Source organism: Galeopterus variegatus, unplaced genomic scaffold (genome assembly GCF_000696425.1).
Source record: "Galeopterus variegatus unplaced genomic scaffold, G_variegatus-3.0.2 Scaffold30, whole genome shotgun sequence".
Taxonomy (NCBI): domain Eukaryota; kingdom Metazoa; phylum Chordata; class Mammalia; order Dermoptera; family Cynocephalidae; genus Galeopterus; species Galeopterus variegatus.
In genome coordinates this window covers 483,395-490,925 of record NW_007726141.1, presented here as the reverse complement: position 1 = coordinate 490,925, position 7,531 = coordinate 483,395, and positions in this window count along the sequence as shown.

The following is a 7,531-nucleotide window of genomic DNA, read 5'->3' as shown; positions in this document are numbered from 1 at the left end:
ATTAACGTAATAGGATGAGTGCTATAATGAAGTGTGGATCAAGCCGTGTGGGAACAGCAAAGAGAAACAAAAAAGTAGAGAAAGGCCTCACAGAGCTGTTCCTTCTTTTTTTTTTTTTTTAAGGAAAGTACTCCAAGGCAGCCTGATAAAAGGTCCTCGTCGTTTCTCCTGTCAAATTACAAAGCAAAACAAGTGCTGACAATCTCAGAAGATGTGAAGCACTCTCCCTACTGTTCATTGGTTGTAAATATTTTTTCTCCACCCAAGCTTATGGCTTTGGTGGTGGCAGTGGTAGGGACAGAGGAGGTTAATGCTCTTTAAGGAGAGGTAAAGACGTAAATCGGTCTTTTCTTCTGTCTTTCTCGTCCTCAAATTCATTTTCCGTAAGTATTTTTATCCACACGTATTCATAATTAATACATTCCTGAGAAGGAAACTGGATTTACCTCCATTTTCAAAGTCTACATGCCAGCGTCTGATGAAAACATTTCTAGGGAGTCAAGAGATCATCCTTCTAGAAACAGTTCCCTTCTTTTATGTGACAGAGGAAAGCCATGATCTTGGGTGGGGGCAACTGTTGTGAGGAGCTGTGACAGTCCTGGAATCACTGCTTCAGTGGTGACTCCCCTACCCCCATTAGAGATTGAGTCCCCACATAAACTGAATTGTGAATTTCACTTTTCTGCAAAAGGGTATTTTACCACAAACTCCATTCTCTACGCATTCTTCATTCACTTACCTTGTTTCTAAATGCAGGAGTAGAGTGCGTCATTTCTCCTGTAAATAGAATAAAACCAGGATTAAGTAACAAGGCTATTAAGGTAGTCGGTATTTGCAAATAGTTGGTTTCTTAATGATGTCACATCGTGTCTTCAGTAAGGTCATTTATTGTGGCCTCTCATCCATAAAGGCCGTCTGCATTCTTGGTTTAGATCCACTGTTCGTATGACCCCAGCCTGTCTTAAAGCATCCACACAGCATTGTCTTTAACTACTCTTGGATTTTCATTCATGGCCATTTTGGTTCTCAATATTGAAATCCAAGCCATTCCTTCTTCTGTACATTACTGGGAAATAAATCCCTTGTTTTGAGTTTTTTCTTATTCAAGCTCCAGGACCATCTCGAGGTAGTCAAGGGCTCTCTTCAAGCTTCTCGTTGACCTCTTTTGGTGTCCTTTTTCCCCTTCTGGGGTGCACCACCGCACCGATTCTTTCTTTCCCTTAGGGGATGAATACTCATCTCACCTCTTCCCCCTATTTCAAAAGTGCATTCCAGGAAGGATCTGTTAGGATGAGTTGTTCATGCAACCGTGTAAATGGAAGTCAATACTTACGTCTACCAGAATTATGTGCTCTTCTTAAAATATAGTTTGGACTCCTACTTGGTCTTTCTCATTTCTTTCCATTCTTCCTCTCAAAAAGCCTCTAAACTATGGCCAGAGATATGTTGTATTAAATGTAAATGATTCATGTCACACCACTGGCCTCCAGTAGCTTTTATTGCCCTTAGAATCAAACTTAAACTTCTTACCATGGTCATTAGGACACAAGTGACTTGGTTTCTCTATCTTTTTGGTCCTTTCTCATTCCTGTCTTTTCTCTCACTTAGATCCAGACACACAGATTTTTTTCCTCAAATCTGCCAGAGTTGTTTTTAGCCCAGAGCCTTTTACTAGCTTGTCCCTCTGCCTGGAATGCCCTTATCCTTGATTTTTGTGTGATTGCCTTACCTATCTTTAATTGTCTTCACAGCATTATCTCAACCTAACCAATTACATAATTACTTGCTTGTTGGTTTATTTTCTTTTCCTCTAGAAAGTGCACTTCACAACAACAGGGACTTTGCTTTGTTCCCTGCTGTGACCTCAACGCCTAAAATACTGCCAGGCACATAGCAAGTGCTTAATAAATATCTGATAGAATAATCATAAATGTTATTTCCAACATCAGAGGCATAGTAATAAAAATAGCCAATATTTACCTGATATTTATTTTACATCAAGTAAATTCTAAGCACTTTAAATGAATTATCTCAATCTTGAACATAGCCCCATGAGATTGATATTATGATAATGATCTTAGATCTTTAAAATTGAAAATAGTAAGCTAGAAAACCAAAGCTAGGCATCCTGACTTCATAGCCTGGGCTAGATGTTACCTAGAGGCCTATAAATCATATTACAAAGGCTGCTGTATATAAAATTTGTATAATGAATATGAAAGATGCTTAAAGTTTAGGGCCAGACTCTGTCTTTTACATTTTTTTGGCTATTAGGAAGCTATTTAACTCAGGGCAAGTGTCCAGATACATCAGACCCTCAGTTGTGCCATTTACAAAATAGATTAATAGTATCTACTTCGGAAGATCCTTTGAAGGACGCAGACAATTACTTATAGCGTGTGCCTTTAGGTAGAAATGCTCACAGAAAATGCTCAGTAAATGGTTATTTCTATGAGGTTGTTGGTGGTGGAAGTTCTATAACTGCTGAAAGGGTGAGGTACCAGCATAATTTTAGCCTCTCTGCCAATATGAACTCAGTATGATTCGCCCCTGGAGAGTTGCCAGGACAGAATTGACACGAGGCTATAGAATGGGGTATTCAGGAGTCTTATAAAAAGTCAAGTTCCTAACACTGATGACAGCCAACGTCCAGGATGAATAGATCTAAGCTCCAAAGGAAATAGCTCTGCCTGTAACTCCAAGGTTGCCAGGTGGATGGAGAAGTAATTCAACTTGAGAACAGATTGAGTCAAGGGCCTGCATTTGGTTTGGAAAAAGAAAGTTTAGGGTAAAAAAATTAAGACCTACAAGGTGCATGACATGATAAATGATCACAGGTTGTTTGCCAGTCACCAGTGGATATGGAAATGTTGCTTTGCCTCCCACAGATTTGTCATCCCTTTTCCCCTGGGTGACAGAGCCACAAAGGATTACACAAAGCCCATCTCTTCTGAGCGGAGAGAAGCCCCAAAGGGGTTAATCTCCTGGAACCCTCAAGAGAGAGGCATTCCTTCCATTTGGGAAATTAACCAAGAACTGTGGTTCTCACCCCACATTTATTCTCCAGACTAGGAAGTTACAGGAAAAAAACATAGGTGCAGTTATAGTTTAAAAATATAGGCTGGTAACATTCAGTAAAACAAGCAAGGTGACATTCTGTAATGCAATTTGCAAGAAGTTAAGTCAATCCACTGACAAAAGCTTGATCTTAGTAAACATTCTCTTTCCTTACAGCAATTTCCCAGTATCTTTACATATCAATCAGTAACCTGTCTGTCCTTTGAGCCAGCAACCTTGCTGTGCTACAATTCTTTATCTTATGACAGAGACTAGCCTGGGGAAAATTTCCTGTCTTTTGCAAGGTCAACATTTTATATGTACTTTTAAGAAGTTGAGCTAAACCTGAAACTATAAGAAACTAGGCCCTGTGAAATATATTTGCTTTATAAATATTGGTATACTCCACATGGAAACAGGAATAATAATAAAGATAACAAACTGTTGCTGGAGTTTCTGAATGAGGAGAGGGGTTTAATAACATCACATAATAATAGCACCAATTAAGCTAATAATAATATCTTAATCATGTAGCAGGAATATTAAAAGCACTTTATATATGACTATGTTTTTAACCTCACAACGACCCTATGAAGTGAATAATACAAGGTACTTCCGAAAGTTCATGCAAAAATAGAACTGAAAGATAATACGAGTCCTTCCATTAACTTTTTGAAGATCCCTTGTATTATAAACATTTTTCTTATGAGAAACCCAATACACGCGTGCACACACACACACACACGCACGCACGCACACACGCACACACATGCCCACACCCTAGTAGTTTTAGGTGGAAGAGGCTCTTGGCTCATGCATTATCTCCCAGAATGGTGCAGGAATAGCAGAAAAATCTCTGTTTCCCTAAAATGTGTTTTGACATGGTGGAAAGCTCACATACCCTGAATGAACTTTGCAATGGAAACAAGGGACAACTCAGAGGACACTTGTGAACTGATGGCAAAGTTAAATAGAAAAATAATGTCGCCAGAGATGTCAATATGAGTAAATGACATTAAATATCAATTGAACAGTTTAAATGCAATCTGAAATAAAAGAAAGACAAGTGATCAAACACAAGAAATAGTTTTGCTCTCCTGATGAAGAATAGTGGCATAAACTGTAAGAACTCCACGTATGTTAATTTATCTAATTCTCACAATACAACTTCTTTGTGGGATAGGTATTATAATTCCAATTTTAAAGAAAGCAACAATTCATCAAGAGGGGTTACGTAAAGTTTCCAGGTTATATTATTTATAAATGGAGAAGCTGGAATAAGAACTTGAAGCAGAAATTGATATTCTGAATTTTAGAATAATAAATAAATTGGATATAGCTGTATTGTGCATTTATGGGTACATTACCCATGGACACACACACATACATGTGTACATAAAAATATCACCAGGAATCCACTGAATGTCCGAGGCTCGTGTGGCTTGGGTAGCATCTCCTTTATTTTTTGTTTCTTGTTTCCACTTTTTCACTCATGAGACAAGCTAACTGTCAATATCAAACTACAGCTTACAACAACTACTGATTCATGTCAACTTAAAAGAATGAAATTTAAAGGTCTATTTGACTATCTGTGATGTAGCAGAGAAGTTACGATGATTATAATTTACCCCCAAAATCAGTATGAATAAAAAATTAAAACATATAACTTCTCTTTCTTAAATATTATTGTAGGAATAACATTATGAAAAGACCTAAGAAAATAGAATATTCCTTTAATCTCATGGATGAAGGATCACATGTTTATTGAAAAATATCCAGAGAAACAATAGAAATAACCTTTATTTTCATAATAACTCCATTGTATATCCATTTTGTTTTGCAGAAATAACTGGTTTTTATGTCATAAAATTTTTGGATGACTTTTTTTGTATGAATAATTTATAGGAAAAAAAACACTTAAAGAATGGAAATTCACTGAGCTTTTGTACTTGGGGGTCAAGAGATAACCTTACATAGAATAAACAGTCTTAATGTGTTTGTTATAATGTCATCCTTTAATAGCACTTTATGTAAGTAACACTCAAGCATGGCAACATAATAGCCCTGAGAAATACACAATTCAAACTATGTGGAAAGTACTATTTTATGAGGTGAATAGACAAATACATTAGAATCACTAGAACAAAGATGGAATTTTTAAAAACTCTTGGAGCTAGTTCTTCCAACTCTCAATACCTGTGCACTATGAAGGTAGCTTGTTATGAAACCATAAACATTGAAAAATATATTCTTAAGGGTCCTTAAGAAAAATAATTTATTGACAATGAAGTTCTTCAATTGGCACTACATAGAACTTGCGATTTATTTTGATTTTGCAGAGGGGCTTAAATTCCTGTACAAAAAGCAATTGGTTAAAATGATCGTAGGATAAACTTAAAAAAAAGTAGTTTGCACAATAATCTTCTACAGTGTTGTCACCATGCAGAGAATTCAATAAAATTCTCAGTGTTTCTGGTCAAATAAACATTTTTGCTTACTTTGCTTATTTCCTTGTCTAGACAAGCTTTTTAACAGGCTTAACTGGGCTGCAAAACAGCTGAATGTCTCTCTTGACTTTAGCTAGCTGAATAGATGTAGGAATCTGTCATCTTTTTCTTAAAAAATTTCCACATAGGTAAGAGGCATAAAGCATTAGAATACAATGTTATGGGCCGACCCTGTGGCTCACTTGGGAGAGTGCGGTGCTGGGAGTGCTGAGGCCGCGGGTTCGGATCCTATATGGGGATGGCTGGTGCACTCACTGGCTGAGCGTGGTGCAGACGACACCAAGCCAAGGGTTACGATCCCCTTACCGGTCACAAAAAAAAGAATACAATGTTATGGGCCGACCCTGTGGCTCACTTGGGAGAGTGCGGTGCTGGGAGTGCTGAGGCCGCGGGTTCGGATCCTATATGGGGATGGCTGGTGCACTCACTGGCTGAGCGTGGTGCAGACGACACCAAGCCAAGGGTTACGATCCCCTTACCGGTCACAAAAAAAAGAATACAATGTTATAATAAATACATTCAATTATTTTAAAACTTAAATTGAAATATAAGCAAGGGAGATACTGAGAAATAACTAGGCAACGGGGGAGTAGTGCAGAATCATCAGGTTGGATGATCTGTTGAGACAGCTTTCAATTTTTATTTCTTTTTTCTCTATTCACATTATTACACACTGAAAACCCAGAGGTAGACAGAAGAAAACTGTCACAGTTCTGTCATTTAAATGTTTTAACAGGATTATGATTAACCTTCACTTTTATAAAGGCTCATTTTACATGGTGAGGTGTTACCTGATCCACTGACTGTAGATTCCCTACCTGGATCATCGGCAATTAATTTGATATAGAACATAACTGAAAGACTCCTTCCATTCTAGCAAGATGTCACCTTCTAAATAAGAAAATACTAACACATTCATTGTATACTTACTATATGATATGTTCTATCCTAACACTTTACTGATTTGAACTTTTGTATAGAACTAAGGCAGAAAAAAGTTCAAAAACTTTACCAAAAAGGCAGCTTGGATTCAAATTCAGGTAGTCTGGCCCCAAATCCTATGCATTCCTAAAGTATATATTTTTTTCCCAATGTAGACACAATATACTCCGAATAACTGTCTATAGACATGGATGGGTGTACAAGACGAAGGAAAAACAAATATATATTTGCTTGCATATATACATATATATATGCAATATTTTGGGAATATACACCCAAAACTGATGACGTTTGATGTCCCTGAGGTTGGAACATAGACAGATGAAGGCTAATGGTACCAGGAGAGTTTTACATGTATATCCTTCTGGGATTTTTAAATTTTGAAATATCTAGGTGTATTATGTTCACAAAAATAGATAAATAAATATTAAAATAAAAACATTATAATGATTCACTAGAGTCTGCCATGTTAATAAGTAATTTAACCCTAATTTTAGACAACCTTAAACACTCAAATATCCGAGTCATGGGTGTTACAGAAGGGGAGGAAAAAGGAGATTGTATTGAAAACATATTCAACAAAATAGTGGCAGAAAACTTCCAAGGCATAGAAAAAATCACAGATCTGCAGATCCAGGAAGCTCAACGATCCCCAAATGCATTCAACCCAAAAAGGGCTTCACCAAGGCATGTTATAGTCAAATTGGCAAAACTCAAAGACAAAGAGAGAATCTTAAAAGCTGCAAGAGAGAAGCATCAAATCACCTATAAGGGAGCCCCAATCAGTTTAACTTCAGACTTCTCAGCACAAACCCTAAAAACTATAAAGGAATGGGATGATATATTCAAAATACTAAAAGACAAAGATTGCCAGCCAAGAATACTCTACCCTGCAAGGCTGTCCTTCCAAAATAACGGGTAAATAGTATATTTCTCAGACAAACAAAAATTGCAGTTCACCACCACACGACCACACTTACAAGAAATTCTCAAGGGAGTACTGGGATTGGACCCTGAAAGATAAT